Source organism: Macrotis lagotis, chromosome 1, assembly GCF_037893015.1.
Source record: "Macrotis lagotis isolate mMagLag1 chromosome 1, bilby.v1.9.chrom.fasta, whole genome shotgun sequence".
Lineage (NCBI taxonomy): Eukaryota > Metazoa > Chordata > Mammalia > Peramelemorphia > Peramelidae > Macrotis > Macrotis lagotis.
Window position 1 is genome coordinate 509599667 of NC_133658.1, and position 25253 is coordinate 509624919.

At 37.1% G+C, this 25253-nt stretch overlaps 1 long non-coding RNA gene across 2 annotated transcripts in view; it reads left to right on the top strand.

The window, feature by feature from the left end:
- The window catches only part of LOC141506921 (uncharacterized), a 168014-nt gene extending 163819 nt beyond the window's left edge, over nt 1–4195 (top strand). For both annotated transcript variants that reach the window (XR_012474014.1, XR_012474015.1), the window contains 2 exons: nt 2309–2355; nt 3852–4195. This is a non-coding gene — a long non-coding RNA (uncharacterized LOC141506921). The remainder of the gene's footprint in view (nt 1–2308; nt 2356–3851) is intronic.
- Nucleotides 4196–25253: the final 21058 nt, after the last annotated feature.

The window sequence follows — 25253 nt, forward strand, 5'->3', positions numbered from 1 at the left end:
ATGCTTTGTAATATGATTTTAGATCTGGTATGCCTAGGTCAGGTTTCTTTGCATTTTTCCATGAATTCCCTTGATATTCTTGATCTTTTATTCCTCCATATGAATTTAGTTAGCATTTTTTCTAGCTTAATGAAGTAATTTTGGGGAAGGTTGATTGATATGGCACTGAATAAGTAATTTAATTTAGCCTACCCATGAGCAATTGGCATTTGCCTCATTATTTAGATCTGATTTTGTTTGAAAAGTCTTTATACTTTATTTTATACTTTATATAAATACTTTATACTTAACAAATAACTCTCCTTTTTTAGAAAAATATTTTTAATTTTCATTTAAATTTTTTGACTTTCAAACTTTCTTTCCTTCATGATTCTCCCCCAAACACTAAGGCAAGCAGCACATGATATCAAGTCATGCAAAACATTGCCATATTAATCATGTTAAAGAAAACAATTCAGGACCAAAAACACAGAAAACTTTTTAAAAACAGTGTAGTTCAGTCTGTATCCAGAATACATCAGATCCCTATTTCTTTCTTTGGAGGTGAATAACATTTTTGCACTTTTGTATCATTTCGATATTGTCTTGGATCATTGGTAGTATCAGAGCAGTTAAAACTTTCACAGTTGATCATCATTACAATACTGTTGTTACTATATACAACATTCTCTGGTTCTGTTCACTTCATTTTATAACAGTTCATACAAGTCTTTCCAAATTTTTCTGAAACCATCCTGCTCATCATCTATTCTATCACATTGATATACCACAAATTGTTCAACCATTCCCTAGTATTTGTCATTTCCCTTTTCTGTCTATAGCCAGTCTGATAGTTATAAGATGGTAAGTACCTCAGGGTTGTTTTAATTTGCCTTTTTTTGAATCAATAGCAATTTAGGGCATTTTTTCATGTGATTATTGATAATTTTGACTTCTTCTGAAAATTACCTCTTCAAAACCTTTGAACATTTATCAATGGGAATGGCTCTTAGTTATATAAATATGCCTACACAAGCCTCAGCCTTGGCTCATTCCCACCATTCATTGCTTTTGCTTATACACATATGTTGCTAAATGAAGGAAGTGAAAATCATGACCATCCTGGTTGGGTCCACTACAAATTTATCTTATATAACCTCAGGGGTGGCTAGGTGGCGCAGTGAATAGAGCACTGGCCTTGAAATCAGGAGTACCTGAGTTCAAATCCGGCCTCAGACACTTAATAATTACCTAGCTGTGTGGCCTTGGGAAAGCCACTTAACCCCATTGCCTTGAAAAATCTAAAAAAATAAAAAATCTTATATAATCTCAAACTAGGCCCTCACTGATGCTAGGCAATCCTACTCTATTTCACTTATCATTATCCCAGTATCCATAGTGGTTCTTTTAAACCTTTTCATCTGTCTTCAAACTTCCTACAGATTTCTACCTCCCCCCCAAGCTGAGAACTTTCAATGTGAACTCCCTCTTTTCCCCCTTCCTTATCTCCTATCATTCAGATGCCTCCAGTCATTTTCTCTTCCTTCATCTCCTTTCTCACATGATGCTGTGCCTGTGCTACCCTTAGACTATTAGGAAGAGGGTTCAGTTCAAGGAGACTCTTCTCTGTAAAGCTTTATGAATTGGAAAATCTTTGTGAAAGTATATCTAGGTGGGGGAAGCTAGGTGGCACAGTGAATAGAATACTGACCTTGGAGCAGGAGAACCTGAGTTCAAATATGACTTCAGACTCTTAATAATTACCTAGCTGTGTGACCTTGGGCAAGTCACTTAACCCCACTACCTTGTAAAAACAAACAAACAAACAAACAAATAAACAAACACAAAAGAACTGTATATCTAGGCCTTCCAGGATTCAGGGTTAGACCTGCTTAATTGGAAGAGTGAAGAGCTATAGCTTATATTATATCATTTGAAGGAGGGACAAAGGAAATAAGCATTTATTAAGAGCCACACATTGTGCTTTACAAAATTATCTCATTTGATCCTTACAACAGCCCTTTGAAGAAGGTGCTATTGTCACCCTCATTTATAGCTGAAGAAACTGAGACCAACAGAGGTTAAGCGACTTGTGGGGGAGGGGGGGAATCACATCACTAGTGTGTAAAACTGAAACTGAATGATTCTAGGCCTAGCACCAACAAACTGCCTAATTTGAGGGTAGTGAGAGAGTCTCCTTCACACAAGAATATCCTCTAGGCACCTTAACTTCTTGTTATTAGGGCTATTTCCTTGGTTAAGATCTTTAGAAGTCACTGTTCTTGTTGAAATGATCTTTTTTTTTCTTTTTGTTTTGCTATAAAAATAGGAAACTCTGAACACAGGAGAAAGCTCATGTAGACCACAGTAAGGAGAGTAAGTGGGTCTTCATTCTACTACCTATGCTTTGTTAATTATTTCCTATTTTTTTGTAAATAACTTGATTTGTATATATTTATTTGCTCCTTGTCTCTCCCCACTTCTCTAACCCCATTCTTGATGGCAGAGACTATCTTCTGACTCTTTTTGTATCCCCAGCCTTTAGCCTGCATCATTTTTTATCCTTTACCCAAATATTGCAGTTTGTTTAGGCTCAATTCTGGGAAGACTGACTTCTTATTAGGGCATTCAGCTCCTCATTTGGATAAACGATAAAAGAGGAAGTAGGCCATGTGTTTGGAGGAAGCATCTTCTTCCCAGAAAAAAAATAGTCTTAGAAGTCATAGAAATAGAGCTAAGGAGTGTATAAATAAGCAGACCCTCAGACTGGCAAGAACAGGAGTCTTACTGATTTCTATCTTGATGGAGGCCTCCACTCTCTTAGAGATTTCCTGCTTCACCAGAATAGTCTGATAAGACCATCTTCAAGAAATGCACTATCACACTACAACAAATTTTATCTTTGCAACTCCATGACTTCAACATAAAGAAATCCTCAAATGCCCACCTGATATCCCATCTTTTTGATTTACCCTTTCAAATAAAGAAAGTTGCTGAGCAGTCTGACCCGATAGCCTCCTTTTGTAGCCTGAAAAAAAATCCTAAGACTGTAACTCTCTCTCTCTCTCTCTCTCTCTCTCTCTCTCTCTCTCTCTCTGTCTGTCTCTCTGTCAACCTGACAACTGCTCATCAACTGATGCTAATTTAACTTTTTGTGTTCTAGTCTTGAATCTCAATTTATTGACCTTCAGTCAAATGGACCAAGGGGAAAGGAATAACTCTTCAAAAGTTCTGGGTTGAGAAATTCCCTAATCTAGATCCTTCTCTGTATCTAAATAATTGTTCATTTGTACCATCCTGGCTAAAAGCAGTCCTTCACCCAATTATGAAGATGAAATGTATTTTTGATACCTCACTGATTGAAGCCCCACATAACATTTCAGTGTCCAATTTTCTATCTTTCTGTATTCAAGTTATTCTTCTGTCTCAGGTATCCACTATACTCAATGCAGATCCTTAACTGTCTCAGGGATGGAAACCTCTAGAGACTCCAAGGACAAGGTGACTTATTGCTTGGGTTTTGGAGATGATAAATCTCCTAGTGCTCTCTGGTCTTGTGATAGCTCAGTGTTATAAGAATTTAGCATTTTTAGAATGACTTGATACACCATTCTTCTCCTGCCCCATTAGAAGAGGCAGCTTTTGGCTGTTATTATCATGTCCAAGGATCTCCAGATGACAAGATAGCACTCCTGCAAGGAGGTCAAACAGGATAGTTCTCTACTTCAATATCATTGCAATCCCCCCCCCCCCACACACACACACAAATGGCAATTAGTAGGGAGAGGAGAAGGAGAAGGAACTACATCAGATGAATCTTCAGGCAGTTTTCCTGTTTGCCTTTGACATACTTTTGTGTTTCTTTATTTTAGGATATTTTAAGAGAGTCCAACCACCACCAAGAAAGAAGTCATGTGAAAGAAGCTTGACTGGTTTGACAATTCTAATTGTTGAATATTCTAATTTTGTTCTAATCTTTATGTTAACACACACTGTGATCTTGTATATGTAGTATTCCTCTTTTTGTATAGGAATAAATTACTTGTTCCATATCTCTTTCATAGGTAACATTAAGTAGCTCTTTACCTACTTCCATTTTTGGAAGAGGCCTTACACTTGAGACAAAAAGTAATATTACTTCCAGGATATTTCATTTATCTGACATGAAGGTATAAATTCAATGAATAATCTAATCTATAACAAAGTTTTATCCAAAGAAATTTAGAGGTATCAGAAGCATGTGAATGGATCAGTAAGATGTGTCCATCTCTTCCTGTGGGAATGAGAAAAATGGAAGGCAAGTGCTAGAGTAGTGAAAAACAATCTTGTCCTGCACTGGTTTGCTGCTGAGTGTCAAGATTCTGATACTAAATAATTTAAGTAGAAAAGAATATTAAACATGGATATACTTCATCCTTCAGGTTCTATCTTTTCTATAACTTGAAAGAAAAAAAAAGGTTTTCTATCTTCCAAGACACTTCTCAGATGAGCATGCCATTGATGAAAAACTTATCTTTATATTAATATATTAAATATATTTGGTCATTGCTATTTATATTTTAAGCTGGGTCTTCTCTGAAAGCCCCAGAAAATCATTCAAAAGAAGTCTTCTCAACTAAACATTAACTGCACATTTCCCAGCTCTGTCTCTTTGTTTCTCTGTCTCTCTCTGTCTCTCTCTGTCTCTCTCTCTCTCTCTCCCTCTCTCCAACTAAACTTATAAACTTATTGATCAAAGGACTTTTCAATGAATAAAGCTTTTTAAGTTTTGAAACCAGAAGATTAAGATTACTTTGCCTAAGACTGAGAATTTACTTCAAAAGATCCTACCATTTGGCTTGGAAATAAATGGTAAGTACAGGATCTGATAGAACAACAGGTCATTGGCATTTTTCCCTACGAAGTTTGGTTCAGCAGCTATGTTAGGAATGCTGGGAACATCAATAAGCATTGTGTGCTGCTAGAGCTCCAAAGTTTGCAGCAGTCTCATAGAAACCTAACCTACCTCATTGCTTGGAAGTCCCAGACATCCTATAACCTGTTTAGCTGCAAGCCTGGGAAAGGGCAAGGGAGTTGGAAGAGAAAAAAAAACATCTCCTGCAAAAGGTGTCTGAATTCTTGTGGTTTGCACCACCTGTTAAACTGGTGCAGACATATGCTAGAAGGAAGCTAGAAATTTTCTGTGACTGTAGACACTGAGTCCTTCAAAGTATTTAAGGTGCATATTATTTCTAGAAGACAGAGCATTATATTTCTCTAGCTTGGTAGCCTATAACAGAGCCATATTTGTAATTGCTGGTACCATATTCTTCCCATTCCCTATTCTTATCAAAGTGGGGATCTAAAGTCGAATCAGATACTTCATCTTTCTTCAAATTGTTTCCTCCTCTTGGGAATCTGTATCCATAGCAAAAGTTCATTCCCCTACCACATGTTATTTTCTCCCCAGTTTTTTAATGCCAATATTCTTTAAATGGTATAGAGGATATCTTCCTCTCTTTTTAAGTATCATGGTTCTACTGTAAGTTATTCTTCATTTTAAAATGAGATCAAAATTTTCTTCAGGCTTTGTGGACCACATAAGCACATGAAAAGCCAAGAATGTGGCTAGGCTTGACCTTAATCCTTGGACCTGTCTCCTTGAAGCTTCTCCTTTCCAATCATCAAATGGGAGAAGGGGAAAAAAGATTTGGAGTTGGAAAACTAGTCATTTTTTTTGCAAGTCAAATGGGGTTAAGTGGCTTGCCCAAGACCACACAGCTAGGTAATTATTTTGTCTGAGGCCGGATTTGAACTCAGGTACTCCTGACTCCAGGGCTGGTGCTCTATCCACTGTGCCACCTAGCCATCCCCAAAACTGGTCATTCTAAACATCAAAAATATTTGCCTATTACTGGGTAAATTGTTCACATATGGAAGATGATTCCAGCATAGACTAAGCTTCAGAGATGAAAATTAGGTGATAAAAAGAGTGCTTACCAGAAACTGGGGTTAGGTATTTGAGAGAAGCCCAAGCTAGAAAATGTACAGACAATTCATTCAATAGAGCAACTTACAGTGGAGCCCTTCTGGGCAGAAACAACCTGCTGGGCAGAACTGTGGTCAGCAGACATCCCAATAAATCAATGGAGCAGCATTTGGAAAATCAGTGAGATATACAATTATATGCACTAAGGGATGAAATAATATGTTTAATGTAGTTGGGATGATACTTTAAGAGGATGGGGAAACCTTTTGGTTCATTCAACTCCTAATGCATAAAAAGTCTAACCTAGAGAAAGCTGGTGCTAGAGGTTTTACCAGAGCTTCTAATGTTATATATAGAGTGACTAGTTGTTGTGATAATTGTAGAGGTGGATAAAAGCTGCGTTTTATTTTAATTTTAAGCTTACAAAATTGTATTATTTTAATCTCTCGCTATTAGTAAAGTTGTTTTATGGCATTTTTTGGTTCATGAGTATCTTATTCCTGCCCTCTCTTTTCTTCTCTTTACCTTTTTAGGGAAATACATTTTTGTATTCAACATTGTGTGTGTGTGTGTGTGTGTGTGTGTGTATCCTTTCATTCTTAGACCATTTTAGAGTTGAGGTTCCAGTATGAGCAACTTCCCTTATTTCTTCCTCATTTGTATAGAATTCTGCTTCTGCTCCTGCTTCCAATCTACCAGATTAAATGTAGAAAATTTTGTGAGAAAATTTTTGGGAAAATGTGGGAAAATATTCTCTAATCTTCCTTTCACCTCCTAGTACATTCTTCTTTCTTTTTTTCATTCTTTTAAGATCATCAATATACAACCAAATCATTCCTGGGCTTTGTTTCTAATTTCTTTCTAATCTTGATGGTGATATTGTTTAGAGGAGACACATGAATCATCTCTTCATATTAGAAAGTAAACAGTGGAAGCAGCTAAGTGTTGCCAGACTGAATAAGGCACAAGCACTGGAGTTAGAATGACCTGAGTTCAAATCTGACCTCAGACACTTAATAATTATGTTGCTGTGTGACCTTGGGCAAGTCATTTAACCCCATTGCCTTGCACCCCCCCCCCCCCCAACAGTTTATCCTTGTTTGTTCCCTATGATCATTCTCTAACCGTTAGAGAACAGCAGCTCTGTGCAGCTCTGATTTTTTCCCACCAAGGAATTTTTAGAACAACTTCTATTTCAATAAAGGTCTATTTTCATCCCTAAAAGTTATACTTTTTGGGGGGTGGGGGCAGGGGATAATTTTGCTTATAGGCTGATAGTCCTTACTTTTCAGAATGTCATATTTCATTTTCTCCTCTATGATGGTGAATATTGAAAACTTGTGTGATCCTAAATATAACTCATTCTTATTTGATTTTTTCCTTTCTATTTGCAGTATTTTTCCTTTCACCTAGAAACTCGAGATTGGGGCCATAACATTCCTGGGAATTTTATTTTAGGTATTCTTCAAGAAGTGATTATTAGATTCTATTTATAATCTGCCTTCTGGTTCTAAGAAATCTGGACAATTTTCTTTTATGGTTTTTGAAATAGAATATTTAGGGTTTTTTCCCTAGTCATGGTTTTACTATAAGATACCATCTATTTTTCTCCTATTTTTTTAGTCATCTAACTATTAAGCATTTCTTGTTGTTTTCTGTTTTGTCTATTTTGTTTTTCTGAGAATTTATTGTTTGCACAAGGTTTCATTTTTCTCTGGCAAACTGTTAATTCCCTTTCCCAATTCTTTCTTCAATACCTATCAGTTCTTTTCCATTTTTTCTACATCTGCTTTCATTTCACTCATAAAAACATTTAAAACTCTTAAAAAAAACTTCTGTGTCATTTTTTCCATGAGTTCTAGCTGAATTGTGGTGTTTTTCTTTAAGACTTTTTTTGAACCATTTACTTTTTTTGAATTTGTCTTAAACTTTCCTGTCAGCATAGAAGGTTTTAAGGTGGGATTTCTTTTTTGTTTTTTTGCACATTTGTCAAGTCTATTTCTTGACTTTGGACTTGATATTAAGGTCAGATTCTATACATATCTAGAAGGAAGTATAGGTTGGTCCTTAAGTTGCTTTCTTGGGAGTATTGTGTTGTATTATTCCAGAATCTCAGAAACAGAGCAGGTTAGAGATATGCTTTATACAGGCTTTAAGTGCTCCCAAAATGGTTTCATCTTTGCTGTCTTCTCAATTCCCTGCTGGTCTGAGTTCTGTAAGCTCCTGATCTGGGTTTGGGTTTGAACAACCTTTCTGTGAACTCCAGTTTGGAGTTCTAATAGGTTGTTGCTGTACTTAGTCACTATTAGTCAGCAAGAAGACTCTGCTAGCTCTGAGGGAATAAAGATTTGGATTTTCCTTTGGTCTAGGTTCCTGCCCTGATCATTTTTCTGCAAGATTCAGACTGGGATGGAAGTTAGAATTGAGACCATGCTCTGCTCTGGGGGTCCATGCCCCACAGTTGCTGCTTGCTTCAGAAACTTACTCCTTACTCTAAGCATAGTTTAGAACCCTAGAATACTATCCTTGGAATTCAAATACTCTATTCAGTCTACTTGGATTTGGGACCCACAAGTGGGTAGTTAATGACAAAGCTACCAGTTAGAGCCTGTTCCAGAACCTTACACAAGTTTAGGTCCCTCTGACTATATGTGAGACCTCTTTTTGCCCTGATACAGCCTTTTCTTCATGATAAAATGTTCTGCCAGCTTGCTCCTGGACAGATCCCATATATTCCCACTTTCCACAGATCTCTCTTATTTATTTCCCATTGTCTACTTGGGATGGAAAAAGAAGTCACATGATTTTTTTTCCTTAGATTTATCAATTAGAATTTGCTTTGGGAAATAATCTAGATCTATTTGGAGCAGCTGGGGTATGAGAAACTCTATGTACTTCTGCCTGCTACTGAAAATAGAATCTTGAGTCTGAACATTTTTGTTGTGTTTCACTCTTCAGGACCCTGTGGACCAAATGTCCATGGAATTTCCTTGGCAAAGTTACTGTAATGACTTGCTGTTTATTTCTCCAATATTAAGCAGGCAGGGGTTAAGTGACTAACCCAGAGTCACATAGTTAGAGTCTCCAAGATCAGATTTTTGACTGGTCTTACTGACTCCAGGCCCCAGTGTTCTATTCACTGTCCCACCTGAATTAGTCTGTTCTAAAGTAATGGGAACGTTTTTGCTTAAGAGGTTGGTGACTGGGCACGAGAATCTTCTGCTGTGAGATGAGGACCCCAAAGCCAAGATTCTGAAGATCAACCTGCTAGAGGGGAAAAAGTAGAGAAGCTTTGTTTGCTTTCCTCTAGTGTTACTTTCCAGCAAAACTTAAAAAAAAAAACTACCCTTGTTTGGTATTTTTTGCTATCTATTAAAGGTATATATATTAGTATGGGCCCATGCCAATGAGACTTAGAGGATGAAGATCCCAGAGTACTTTGAAACTAGGGTAGTGTTTTTTTTCCTCAGGAAAACTGAGGAGTATTTATAGACATTATATGTTTAAAGGTAGTATCATTCAATCACAACATGAAGGAGAATTCTATTCACTGTGAAGTTTGCCTGGAATGCAAAACAAAAGAGTATGCATGTTTAGGCTTGTGTTTATCAAAACAACCCAAGTGACCCATTACACATACAGATAAACATAACAAAGTTCCTTTTTCTAGTCTGTGTTTTTCTAGTTTTTTTTCAAAAATTCTATTTAACAGCTTTTTCTCAAGAACTAATTCTGAAATTTTAGAAAAAAATAAATCCTTTGTGATGTTTTGCTATGGATCCTGGATATTTACAACACTTGAGAAAGGTAATGAGCATATAACACCTCCTACAGTTCCAACTGCTGCACCCGATGTACTCCCATATGCAATCAAAGAATTCCCTAGGCAGTGGACCCAGAGAACCTGGAGAAGTCACATGAGGAGATAGAAGGCAAAAATAAGGAAGAGAATCCAAAAGTTTCCTTTTTGGAGTTGGGGCTACTGCTTAGCATGAAGAGAGATATAAGTATAAAAAGCTATGCAATTATTTAAATTCTCAATTAATTTTCTTTCCCTCTCTGGTATTGTGAAACCTTCTCTCCAATTTATGTGTGTCATGAGTAGAATTAAAAACAAATAATAATCCCTCTTTAAAGATGGAAAGGATCCTAGACCTGGTTGAGTGCAAATCTGTCATGAGAAAATTTTTCACTAAGTGAAACTTTTAGGGGCAGAACAAATAAAATAGAGTACCTGTTTACTAATTCCTAATTCAGGACTATGGGTGTTATGCTACATTGATTCTAGGTTATCTGTTATTACAGAAATCAAAGATTATTAGCAGGATCTCAGAGATGTGGAAGTCCATCAACTCCATTTTAATCCTGGTCTAAACTGTACCTGAACAGGAATCTCCTTTACCACAACCACAATTGGTTAGAAATCTGTTTCAAGTGATGCCAGAAATATTTCATTTCACTTTTGGCAACTCTGATAGGAATTTTTTGCTTTTGTGTTTTTCCCCCTCCAAATCTCAAGCTGAAATATTCTTAATTGGGACTTGGTTCTTTATAAGGAATTGAGTAACATCTCTAAACTTTTATTTTTAAAAAATTGTTCTTACTGATATTTTCTGTTTCTTATATCATCACAGTCATTCCAAATATCCATCCCTCCCTTTTCTCTCAGAAAGCCAACCCATATGGATTTTATTTTTAGGTTTTTGCAAGGCAAATGGGGTTAAGTGGCTTTCCCAAGGCCACACAACTAGGTAATTATTATTAAGTGTCTGAGACCAGATTTGAACCCAGGTACTCCTGACTTCAAGGCCGGTGTTTTATCCACTACGCCACCTAGCCGCCCCCATATGGATTTTTTTAAGAAAAGTAAAAAATACAGCACAGTTGATTGATATATTGATAAAGTTTGAAAATATTTGCAATGTATAACATCTTTGGACTTCATACCTCTGTGAAAGGGTAGGTTTGGGAGACTCATTCAAGTCCTGTTTGATCTTCATAATATTTTTTATATTTGCTTTTTAATTTTTGGTGTGTGGTCCCTAACCTTTTAAATGAAAAACCCTTGGAAAGTTAAAAATTCACCAATATAGATTCATCTTGGCAGAGTAAGAACAGTTATAATGGTCCAAAGATTCTTTCCTGAGTTGGAGATCAATTAGTCTCCAGTTTCCTATGAATCCCCTACTTGCATGAATCAGCATCTTTTCCCAAGTCCAGGATTTCTACTACCATCTTCAAAACACTGTCCTACTAGACCCAGACAAGGCCTTATAAAAAATAAACCCCCCCATCAAATTTTACTGGCTTAAGAGAAAATTCTCCATTCCTTTGATGGAATTAGCAGGGTGCCTAGTTATATCCTGAGTTGAATGGACTTGACTTGTTTCCATCATTTTCCAAGATTGACTTTCAGTTTGTGCATTTTTCCTCTTAAGAAAAATGCTTTTCTTTACTAACTTGTGAGTTCTACATTCCCTCATACGAAGTCTTTGGTGTTCCACATCTTCCTAAGTCTTATATTAAGACATTCCTGAGACTTGCATGAATTGATGCTGAGATGAGCAGAACCAGAAGAACATTGTACACACTAATGACAACATGGGGTGATGATCAATCTTGATGGACCTGCTCACCCCATAAGTTGAAAAATTAGGGACAATTTTAGGGAATCTGTGATGGAGAATACCCTCTGTACCCAGCGGAGGAACTGGAATTTAAATGATGACCAAACTTATTATCTTCAATTTTTAAAATTGTCTTATGTATTACATAATTTTGCTCTCTCTAATGTTTTCTTTCTTCCTTTTAGAGATGTTTCTGCTCTCACAACACATTCAGTTTTGATATATGTATACCATGGATGCAACTATAAAGACTATATCAGATTGCCTTCTGTTGAGGGGAGGAAGGAGGGGAGGGAGAAAAAATTATAAAACTCAAAACATTGCAAAAAATGACTGGTAGAAACTATCATTGTATGTAATTGGAAAAGAAATACACACATACACCCACATATACACAGATTTATATGAAATGAAAAACAAAAGACACTCCTAGTCAGAGCCTCTCTGATATTGTGCAGAATAAATTTTATTTCTCTTCCACATGATATCCCTTCTATACCCTATAGCTTTCAGCCCTTTCCCCTTTCCCAGCAAAGTCTTTTATTATCCAAGTTAAACATTCCCAGTTCCTTCCCGGGAACCTTATAGAGTCCTTTCTCCTAATGACTCAGATTTTCTTATCTCTGCATTGTTGATTTATGATTAGCTCAAGTAATTATCAGTGCATCCTGAGACTACTATTATTACATTCTCTTGGCCACTTTAGCTTCAGAAGTTGTCCTATTCACTAAATATTGAATGCATTGAATATATTCATTCTAGACCAACTCTATCTTTCCTCAAACTCCTTCCCCCAACACTATTAAGAAATTTTAAAATGAAGTTGTTTAAAAAATTGTTGAAAAATATTTTGGCAGTGGTCTAGTTTCAGGTTTGAATGTGATGAATTCAGGAAAGGACTAGCTCTGAACCTGAGGTAGAACCTGAGGGTAAAAAGGTTTATTTAAGTATTACTGTGATTAGCAAAAGCTAAGGGAAAGAGAGAGAGGAGATAAAGTAAGTAAAGGCAGATCATCTGAGGGGATGTCATTAGACATTTAGAAGGAAAAACAGCAGTAAGAGCAGCATCATTAGCTGCCATTAGTGGCACATAGAAGGAGAACAACAAGAAGGAAAGAATTACAAAGAGTTGCAAGATGCTTGCAAATTGGCCAAGAATAGCAGCATCCATTAGCAAAGGCAAGATGTAGTAGGTGCTGGAAAAAGGTGGGAAAAGGGTAAGGGAGGAGTTGGGGACAGGTGTCTCCTATCATCTCAGTGAATTTACATCTCAGCAGGGACTTAGGTGATTCCTACCATCACTTTCCACAGGAAAGCCCTCAGGGTGGATTTGAGAAAGAAACTATTTTCTTAGAGTCTTTATGGTCCTCAATAGGGATATTTAATCAAGAAAACAATGAGATGGAAATCAGATGCATGGGATATGAAGAAAATAATTTTTGATCTCATCTAATATTTTCTCTTCATCACTATTGTTGCTTCTGGGATCTGGAATAACCAAATTAAGCATAGGCATTTGAGGGCCACTGAAAAGCAAAGCAATTTTCACACTCTCTGGAATGTTAAAATTTCTCAGGATATAATTTTATCATAAAAAATAACAAAGTAAACAGGTAAAAAAAACCTTTTCCTCCACAAGGGTCAACAAACTTAAGACAGAATGAATAACAAAAGTGTAGGCATGGTTGCCTAGTAGTCAGAGAGGGAGGCAGAGACAGTAAGAGGGAGATAAGGAAAGACAGTCAGAGAGAGAGCTGATTAGGCTAGAGAGAGAGTGAGGCAGCCCCAAATGGGGGTTCAGCTCAGGTTTTATAGCCTTGTTCTTTATCTGGGCACTGAGGACAAAAGGGGAATTCCCTACCCCTTACAAGACCAGAAGCAGACAGAGGGCTGTAGACTAGGGTTTAGAAATGAGATCAGGATACAAATTTTACATTAAACAATGAACAATAGGGGTCAATTTATGTCTCAAAAGTAAAGATCTTTCCACACCCTTAACAAGATTCCCTAATTTTGACAGCATTAAAAGATTACAGATTTTGTTTTCTGCTATATTCATAATTTTCTATATCACTATGACCACATTTTCAAGGTTAGAGTGATAAAAATAGTTTTAATGTAGCAAGATGGAATAGTCATAAAATAAAATGGGGGGGAAGAAAAAGAATAAAATATCCAAAGTGGGAGAGGGGTGCAGTAAGAGCTGATCAACACAATGAAAGTCAGACCTTTGTCTAACTGAAAGGAATAGGCTGATCTTCCCAGTTGATAGAATGGACAGGGACAGTTAGCCAATACTTTCCTCTGATGTAGGAGTCCATGGGGTATAATGAGGAGAGTACTACTAGTGGGGTGTTACCTCCTTATCTGCCTGTATACTGTCTATTATATCACATCTACTCTGTGAGGAATGTCTTTGTGATCATTTTTTCTCATGATCCTTTTGGATGCAGTTGCTGAAGAAGAAACAAGTCCTTCTAAATGTGCATCTTCCCTAAGATGGAGATCTTGTCTACTTCTCTCAAATATCCCTGCATCTTATTCTCAGAATTCTCTACTCACAAATTCCAGTCATATCGCATATACAAAACTTCCAAAGTTCCCCCTCCTCCAATATCTATTACTGTCCATTGTGATATTGCTGTGCCTTTGAAGGTGGATTACAGTTGCTTTATCCCTTTCTATTTTTCTTCTGTCAGAAAAGTTGGTAAATAAATATGTCATTGATAAAGAAGGAAGCTAAGTAAAGTAAGTATAGATCTCCAATGCATTCACTGAAACTCCTTTCAAATGGACTTAGAATCATTAAATAACTATTATTCTTTTGGACCAAGCTAGACACCAGCAGATGGCAGTATAGCAGAAGACCTGGACAAGAAGAGCACTCCAAAGTATGCTAGCTATTATGAACAAATTTTATGGCCCAGTGACATCACAAGATCAACCGAAGATCAGCAGATGCATTGAGAACTCCACATGGGAGGATGCAGCTACACTGAGCACAGAAAGGAGTTCTAGCAAGGATGCTAACCTAGAAAAATGCTCTAACTGTGGAAGTTACTTGGCCATGCATATTCCCCAAATATCTGTCCTTTCTATATGAGTACCTTGTTCAGGAGTATTCCCCAATTTCTTGCTTCTTCCACTGTGGAAGAGTATATTCCTGGATAGAAGGGAAGAATTTTCTTTAGCATTTATTTTGCTACTAAATTAAATGTCTTTTGCTTTTAACTAGCATATTTTCTGAATGGTATGGTAAAAGAAGGGCAGCATTGGATAGAGTTCTGGGACTGGAGTCAAGAAAACTCATCTTCCTGAGTTCAAATCTGTCCTCAAATATTTACAACATATGTAACCCTGGGAAAGTCACTTAGCTTGTTTGCTTCAGTTTCCTCATCTGTAAAATGAACTAGAAAAGGAAATGGCAAACCACTTCAGTATCTCTGCCAAGAAAACCCCATATAGTCATACACAATGCAAATGGTAAAAACGAAATATGGTCAGGGACTTGTGAGCTATAATGTTGAATGGCTACTGACCCAAAGAGTACATGAGATCACTTCAGGAGTTATGTTATTGAGAGGAGCCTCAATCCTGATAAATAAAACTAAATTTGGGCTATATTGCTAAAAGAATTTCTTAACCTTAAAGAATTAAGAGAGTTAAATGTATATGAACCCAAGCAAAAGTCATGATAGCTCTGTTCTATTTCCAGCATTGTCACTGACTGCATTCTTGACCAGGATAGTTCCTCATTTTGGTCCTCAGTTTCCTCATTTACTCAGTGGAATAAATGACTTTTTAGATCCCTTTCCATTCTAAATCCTGCTTTCCTATGATCCTGTTGAAATCATCATATAGAAATTTCAAGAAACCTACCCAATACAACAAAATTCAATTCAACCAACATTTATAAGTTCCTTCTGAAGCTAGGTTCTGGGGAAGACCCAAAATTTAAATGACATAGTTATACCTTTATGGAGCTAATAGTATAGTAGGGAATAATATGCATAGGTAGAGGACAATATAAAATAATACATACTATGTGCATAAAGGAGGAACCAGACAATCCCAGAAAAAAAATTAACTGTATTCAGAAATCTGCACTGTTGTGAAAAATGCCTGAAATGCTCTCTCTCCTCCTGTCTGCCTCCTGGCTTCCCTGGCATCCTTCAAGAGTCAACTAAAATCTTGCTTTCTTTGGGAAGACTTCCCTGATTCTCTATAATTCTAGTTCCTTCCATCTGTTGATTATTTCTAATTTATCCATGTTATCTCCCCCACAGCGCCTGGCATTTATAGATAATGTTTACTCACAAACTTGACTGACTGATTCCTAACTGACTCTCCCCTTTCCACATATACCCAGGCTTGTTTGGATTGGTAAAATTCAATCATCTAATGAAATAATCCTAACAAGTAAGAGAAAAATAAAATCTTGAATTCAGTTTTATATATTCTAATAATACTTTGGTGAATCTGTTAATTTGGGTACTTTTTTCCAACAGTATAGATCAAAATCTTCATCCTCTGTGACTTATGTCCAAGTCCACTTATAAGTCCTCCTTTGACCTTAACCTGCTACTAACCTTTGGCTAAAGAAATCTGATATTTCAAGGGATTGTACTCATGCAACTCATATAATCAAAAATCAAGAATAATCAATTAGTAAACATTTGTTAGCTGTGCTTATCAGGGACAGGAGGTAAGAGGAGGCAGAGATGTGTCTCACAGATTGGGAATTCTCTTGGTTGAGCACACAGAATAAGCACTTGTGATTGCTACCTCTATTAGGCTAAGAGAGCAAATCCTGACTCTGATACTGTTTGTGCCTCCCTAGTCATGAACCCCACTACATGTTATCACTTTCAGGGAAGTATACAAAACACGACATTGTAGATAGAATGCTGCTAGACATAGAGTGAGCAAGACCTAGGTTCAAATCCTCTGAATGGATTTTGATCATATTTAATTAAAATTTTTGACCCTCGTTTTCTACATCTATTAAACGGGGATAATAATACTAGTAGTAGCACTGACCCTATAGGAGTTTTGTGAGACTAAATGATGTATGTAAAATATTTATTGTTATATGAAGCTTATTTTTAGTTGATTTCAAGGCAACAAACCCAAAGGTATTTATTAATCATTAAATTTATTAATTTAATGTACCAGGAACTGTGCTAAGTGAGACAGGGACAGACAAAAACACAGGGTCAAGAGAAAGACACTAGGGTCACCTAATTAACCCTCTTTTTTTGGGCCCAATACATTTATTGGGGCCAGAACCAGTATTTCCAAACTAGGTGAACACGTCAGCACCCCCCCACACATGCCAGAGATCAACACTTTCTGTTTTTTTTCTTTAAGACAATGGGGTTAAATGACTTGCCCAAGGTCACACAGCCAGGTAATGATTGTGTGTCAGAGACTGAATTTGAACTCAGGTCTTCCTGACTCCAGGGCCGGTACTCTATCCACTGCGTCACCTAGCCACCCCAAGAATCAACACTTTCAACCTATGATAGCCAATGAGAAAGGAATAATACCAGGGACATTGTCAGAGTGCCTTGAGGCCATGAAAGGAAAAAGAAGACTGAGAAGATCTGGGACAGTTAGGTTCATGCTTCAAGATGTCAAGGGATCAGGGAAGCTCTGGTAGCTGTGACAGCTCTTGGATCATCTTGATTCTCCACCTCTCTAGGATCAGAACTACTTAGGTATTTTTATAGGTGGGAAAGGGTCCTGTTAGATCTGGTCTGATTTACCATTCTTTTGATCATAGGCAGATTGACACCAAAGCAGGTTGAAAACTGTAAATTTCTAGCCTGAAATATTCTTAGAATATAAATTTTCAGATATGGGAACAGGGGAATACCAGAGAAGGGACAGAATAAAGTGTTAGTAGGAAGGGAAATTACTAAGAAATAAATGAATAAACATTAGTTAGATAAAGAAATACTAAGCCAGGAAAAAAAGGTGTTTTTTAAAAAGTTAAAACAAGCGTGTTACCTGTCAAAAAAGGTGAATTTTTTTACAATTTTTTTTACATCCAGTGTCTGACATCTATATGTATACAGATGTCAGACACTGAATGCATATATATATATGTATATATATATATATATATATATATATATGTATGTATAAACTTTACCAAAAAACGTAGATTTTTGTATTGATAAAGAAATATTTGGGAACCTTCAAGGAGAGAAGAGGAAAGCAGGAAGACATTCTGGGACACAATTCTATCATATTCTGAACCTCTTGTTGGATATAGAAGTTATTTCGTAAGTCTTTTGGGGTTTCCAATTATTTGATGACTGAAGAGGTGGCTAGGTGGCAAAATGGTTTGAGTACTGTGATTGAAATCAGGAAGATCTCACTACAAATTTGACCTCTGATATCCACTACCTGTGTGACCCTGGAAAAGTCATTTAATCTCTGCTTCAGTTTCCCAATTTGTAAAATGAGGGTGATATTAATAATAGCACCTATCTCCCAAGGCTGTTGTGAGGGTCAAATGTGAAAAGAATTGTAAAGCACCTGAGTGTCTGGCACATAACAAATGATATATGTTAGTATTACTAGTTTAATCCCTATTATTAAACACATTATAATATGATAGTGAAGGTGGCTCCAATTCCAGGACTCAATTTAGATTAAATGGCAGTACAAAATGAGGCAGGGAAAAAAACTGAATCAATGAATTTTCAAACAAAGACATTTTCTATGCCCTTAAGCAAAGACTTCCTCACTTCCATTTGGAAACATGTTTGGTTTTCAGAGCAAGATATGGTGAAGGACATTCTTTGGAAATCCACCAAGTCTGGGGAGCATAGACTTGATATAATTGAAACTTCTTATCCCTTATGTAATCAGGAAGCTGGATCAGGGAAGGCTGGTGTCAATCAGGTCTGGGGAGGGGGAGGGGAGGGGAGGGGAGGGGAGAGGGACAGGGAGGAATAGTTTATCTTTTAGGTAAAGCCTCCTCTTGTCATGAGTCGAAGGAAGGAAATAGTATCAAAGATAGGCTATCATATAGGGTATTTTATAATTATCAAAATCACCACAATAGCAAAGACCTGCATTTGGGATGAGAAGAAGCAAAATTACAGGCAATTTGAAGAAGAGGTATAGAGAGCCTTCTGCATACATTTCCCATAGTTAAAGTCTGTTCTTGCCATCTTACTCATTGCTGATATATTTAGACCACTGAGCCTTAGCTGCTTCTCTGTCACTTTACTCTTGAGTCATTAAGCTTTGCTTGTCATGTGCTCTTTATCCAAACCCTCCTATATGACATCTCTCACTTTTGTATTGTTTTTCCAGTGATTAGCACAGTACTTGAGTTGGAAGATTATAAGATAATAGTTATAGAGCTGGAGGGTGACCTTAGAGTCTTTCAAGTCCAACCCTTTTATTTTACAGATGAGGAAAGCAGGCAAGAAAGGTTAAGTGATCTTTCTAGGGTAATTCTGTATTTGAACTCGGGTTTTCCTAATTCCAAGTACAATCTTTATTCCTTATTCTCTGCTGCTTCTTAGTCTATATTTAATAGGTACTTTATTATTCATTCATTTATGAAAATACTCTATTTGTGTTAATAGTTTACATTCTGTGCAGAATCTGTGAAATCTGCCTTGATTAATTCTTGAATATTTGTGAAGCAGAAATGTTCTAAAGTTTTGGCATTCTCTGCATCCCAACAAAATGATTGTTGGAAGAATCCTAAAATTCGTTACACTGTACTTGTTCCTTAAATTCTTTTTTCTTTCTATTTTATTCTTTTTCTTTTTTTTGCCTGCTAAATGCAAAAGCAAGTTTCAGCATTTATTTCCCAAACTTTGAATTCCAAATTTTCTCCTTTCCTCCCACCTCTCTACCCATACTGAGAAAGCAAGTTTCTTGGTGTAGGTTAAAAATGTGTAGCCATGAAAAACATTACTGCAATAGTTATATTGTAAAACTAATATAACTCCCCCTCCTCATAAAGAAATATAAATCTAAAGAAAAATAAAGGGGGGGATGTATGTTTCAGTCTGTATTCAGACACCATCAGCTCTGTCTTTGGGATGGATAATTTTCTCTATCGTAAGTCCATCAGAGAAATTGCTTCAATATTTTTCCCCACAGTTGCTATTGTAGCTGTATTTCCCTCCATCCTATTCCCCTCACCCCCATTTAAACTATTCTTTCTCTCATTTTACTCTCTCCCTCCCCAAAAATGTGCTGCATCTGGCCACCCTCTCCCACAATTTTCTCTCTCTTCTTTCACTTACACACCCCTCCCCCTTTCTTTCCCCTGTTCTCTTTCTCCTATCCATTTCTCTCCTATTTTTCTCTAGGGTAAGAAAGATTTCTATACCCAATTGAGTGTGTATGTTTTTCCTTCTCTGAGTCACTTCAATGAGAGTAAGGCTCATTTACTCCCTCTCACCTTCCTCCTCTTTCACTTCATTGCAAAAGATTTTTCTTACCTCTTTGATGTGAAATAGCTTACCCCATTCCATCTCTTCTTTCCCTTTCTCCCAGTACATTCCTTCTTCCCCATTAACTCCATCTTTTTAATATATTATACCTTCAAATTGAGCTCCCTTCTATGCCTTGTCTATATATGCTCCTTCTAATTGCTCTAATAAATAAGAAGGTTCATATAAGTTATCAGTTTCATCTATCACCCCTTCTTCACTTGAATCCTGTACTTAAAGATCAAACCCTCTGTTCAGCCTTGGTCATCTCATCAGGTAAATGTGAAATTCCCCTATTTCATTTTCCAACTTTCCCCATGTCCAACTTTCCCCTGAAAGAAGATGTTTGGTTTTACTGGGTAGTTGATTCTTGGTTGTAATCCAAGCTCTTTTGCCTTCTGGAATATTGTATTACAAGCCCTACAAACCCTGAGTGTAGAAGCTATTAAATCCTGGGTAATCCTGACCATAACTTCATGATATTTGAAGCATTTCATTCTAGTTGTTTGTAATATTCTCTCCTTAACTTGGGAGTTCTGAATTTGGCTACAATATTCCTGGCAGTTTTCATTTGGGGAATCTCTTTCAGGAGATTCTTTCACTTTTTATTGCCCTCTGCTTCTAGCAGGGCAGTTTTCCTGGAGAATTTCTTGAAAAATGAAGTCCAAATTGTTCTTTTGGTCATGACTTTCAGGTAACAATTTTTAAATTGTCTCTCCTGAATCTGTTTTCCAGGTCAGTTGTTTTTCCAATGAGATATTTCATATTTTTGTCTAGTTTTTCATTCTTTTGGTTTTGTTTAATTTTTCTTGATTTCTTACAAAGTCATCAGCTTCCCTTTGGATCCTTTCTGTATTTTAAGGAATTATTTTCTTCAGTGAGCTTTTGTATCTCCTTTTCTATCTGGCCAAATCTGCTTTTTAAGGCATTCTTCTTTTTTATGGATCTTTTGGACTGCTTCTTCCATTTGACTCAACATGGTTTTTAAGATGTTATTTTCTTCATTTTTTTTTGTATCTCCTTCACCAAGCTGCTGACTTGGTTTTCATGATTTTCCCACATTGTTCTCATTTCTCTTCCCACATTTTCCTCTACCTCCCTTACTTGATTTTCAAAATCTTTTTTGAGCTCTGAAACAAATTCATATTTTTCTTGGAGGCTTTAGATTTAGAAGCTTTAACTTTGTCATGTTCTGAGTGTATATTTTGAACCTCCAAATGGCCAGTGTAATTGTCCATGGTCAGATTTCTTTTCTTCTGTTATTTGCTTATTCCCCCAGTCTATGACTTGGTTTTCTTATGGCAAGACTCATCTTCCAGGTTGGATAACACACTGTCCCAAACTTTTGAGCTTTTTTGCAGCTGTTTCAGAGGCAACCCCCCCCCCCCCCGCAGGGACCTGCAAGTTTTCAATTCCTCCAAGGTCTTATAAGAGGCTATAATCGTTCTTCTGGCCTGTGCTCTGGTCTATGTATGGTCATACATAGCACTCCCCTCTGACCTGGAACTATGAAGATAGCCCCTGCTCCATTGCAGGCTATAAACTCTGTTGTGCTTCGACTCCTCTTCCTGAGACTGGGATCCCAGACTACAATTTGGATCTATGTATGGATGAAACAATAGAGTCCTGCCTCAGAGATAGCAAAGAGACCTCTGAAATCACCCCCTTACAGTCAGTGGACTGGGCATTCTGGAAGTAGCTGTTGGTTGGGTGGCCCCCTGCTAGGTAGCTCCCCAGGCCTTCTCCTGGAGGCCTGTGCTGAACTAGACTCCACTCTCACTCTGCTGTGGCAGTGTTCCTGCTGAACTTCCAAGTTCTCCTTGACAATCCCTGGACTGAGAAAGCTATAAACCTCTACCACTGCCACAAACCCAGGTACCCTCAGGGACCCAGGCACCCCACAGTCTTTTCTTGATGGCTGAAGCTGGTTTGCTCCAGTCCAGGCTGCATTGCCCTTTCTAACCCTAGTGCAACAGACCCTTCCCTCAGATCTTCCAAGTTGTCTTGGGCTGTAAAATTCTTTCACTCAGTCTTTTTGTGGGTTCTGCCACTCTGGAATTTGGTTAGAGTCAATATTTAAAGGTATTTGGCATGGTTTGAGGGAGAGTGGGAGTCCCTGTATTTACTCCACCATCTTGACTCCACCTCTGATCCTTAAATTCTTTTTAAAATGTTGGGTGATGCTTTTTCTATATCTTTTGCATTTTCTAATACTCCCATCAAAAACTTCCCTAATAAGTATAATTAAGGAAAAAATCCCAAACTTGATATTTTGATGTCTGAAAAAATATATCTTTCTGTATTCTACCACTTCTCTTTTTGAGAGGAAGGAAATATACTTATTATAAGTTCTCCTGGGGGAAGCTAAGTGTAGCAGTGAACAGAGCACCGGCCCTGGAGTCAGAAGCACCTGAGTTCAAAATCTAGCCTCAAATAGTTAATAATTAAACTAGCTGTGTGACCTTGGACAAGTCACTTAAGTTCTCCTGAGTCAATATTGGTCATTATATTCATTAATTTGGATATTTATCTCTTTTGGTGCTGTTTCCTTTACATTCTCAAGGCCATTGTGGATGTTGGTCTTAAAGCTCTGATTTTGCCAATCTTGCCCATTGTATTCTCCTATAGAGACTGAATTCAAGTCCTGAGATCCTCAACATTTTACAAGAAATGCATAATCTATATACCTCATCATAAGCTCTAATTGTCAATATGATGACAAAGAAAGACTGTGGCAAAATGTTGCTTTTCTTCAATGCTAATTTTTAATTTCCATCAAGTGGTTTCTCTGCAAACTTTTTTTTGGGGGGGGGAGGAGGAGGGAGGTCTCTTTATAAAAAAAAACTTGGTAGTAAATAATGGATACTGTATGTAGCCTTTATTTATTTATAAAAACCATCTATCTACCTTATGCTTTCCACCATTGGCACCAAGGACCTGGGTTCAAATTATGACAGTACAAGGACAGCAAGAAACATGACATGGAAGAAAAAAATAATTTTCAATGAATGAAGATAAACGCATAGTTCTCAATCTGTATCATAAACTTAATCTGGAAAGAAATTTCAAAGATAGTCCCTTTTATTCAGACCAGCCCTGGGTATGCAACCCAGAGAATCCAGAAGGACTTTAAGCAATTGTAGATAAGGAAGAACAACAGGCAAAGATGTGGCATTCAATTCTATTGCTCTCTGCAGATGTCACTACCATAACTGGTCTCTAGAGAGACCCTGGACTTCTTTATAAAGTTTTGTGTAAATTCCCTATTTTCTCTACCCCATAGGTCAAAAGAAGTAAATAAACTTTCATGAAGCTTATAAGAGGTATTTACCATATGTTCAGCACTGTGATAATCACTGAAAAATACAAATGCAAGTAATCTCCATCCCTTTGGACTTCTACTGGTTAAGTAACTCACTGGCTTTGCTCTCCAAGGAGATGCTTAACAGAAATTATGTAGATGCTTCTCTTCTTTTTTCAAGGAGCAGGTTGCATCATTAAATCTTCTCTCCCTGGATCCTCAAACTCTATAATGAGAGACCTCTTAAATATAGAGTTATTCTAGGATCATAAGCCTCTATCTGCTGCTGTTGCTAAATCTCCAAGTCAGATTTCTCCCCATAGATCATGCCTGGGAAAGAACATAAGCTTCTCAGTTCTACACTCCCTAGGATCACGCACTACTATCTTCATCTTGGCTATTTTCTGTTCTGTCAACAGACACATGCTTCTTCCCTTGGTGCCCCATACATACATAGGATAAATATCTTCCAGGCTTCTATTTCCTCCCCATCATGTAAGTTGGGAAATTTTCCACTCCTAAAATGCAAGGAAGCAGTTCCTAAAACATGATTATCCAGAAAATTAAGGTTCTAACCAGAAGGATGTTTTAGCAATTTCTGGTCACCAAAGAGCATTAAAAGACCTGTCCACGTGGAGTTAGGGTCCTTTAGACTTGAGCTATGTTCCAAGGATGTATAAATCACCTTGCCTTGCCCTGCTGACCAGACACATTTCATCAGAGACAAGGGGTGGAGTGTTATCTGGAGAAGAATGTGGTTTCCTTAAAATGAAAGTTCTAGGAGGAACCAGTCAATTGGAGAAAGTCTCAACTCAACCTGAACTGAGTGTTGTTTTCTTTGTTGTTGAGTTGTTGTCTTTTCTATACTGCAGCTAAGGGAATCTCTTTTTGTCAACTACTGAATGAGCTAAAGGTGTCTCATTCCAATAAAACTATCAGGATCAAACTCAGATTGCAATATCATTCTACCCTTCACCTGCTGCTGCCTCTTGCTCACAGAATTCTGTTCAAATCAGTAGCACTGTTGCCAAGGAGATGTTTTTTCATTCACCATTCCAGGGACTTCCTTGACTAAAACACTGGCTAATCCACCATTTAGGGAAAGGGACAGTGTTGCCTTTTTTAATATTGTCATTTGTATCCTTAGCATTTAGCACATTTTTTTTGCCTCACAGTGTTTCAATAAATACTTTTAAAAATATTCATTTATAGACAAGCAACAACTCCCAAAGCAGGTGTTGTCCAAGGAATCTCATTTCTTTGACTTATATGGTTTGGTTCCAGGCTTTTTCTACTCAAAGAATTAGAATAAGAAATCCTGCTCCTCTCTTCTTAACACAGAAGGTTGGGGTTTAAATACATCCATGAACAAAACTTTTGGATCACAGGAAAACACATTTAAGCACATTCTATGGGAAAATTTGCCTCAGATACTTCCAAGACTACAGACACTATCAAGCTGACTCAGAAACTCCTCAATGATCAGAACCTCTCCTGAAAGCACGCCTCTTACCTTTTACACAGGTGTGTGTGCTAAGGCATCAGAAAATCCACATGACTATCTTTTGAGAGGCAGGGCAGGTGCAGACTAGTAAGTGTTTTAATAACTACCTCTAAAAAATGTAAGCAAGACACTTTTAAGCTTAATCAACATTAATAATAGTTATCTTTATTATTTTCTTAAGGTTAGACAATCAACAAAACAAGAAATGGAGTTTCAAATTGTAGCTTGTCAACTTCTGAGGTATCAATACTCACCTCCAACTGGTTCCAGCACAAGCCTGATGGGTATAGTTGGAATTTGTGATAGGATTGATCCTGACTTTTAAGTTTTTTCATTCTTTTTACACAACAGATCACAGGTATGAAGTAACTAGACATTAGATAATTATCGGTAAAGTCAACTC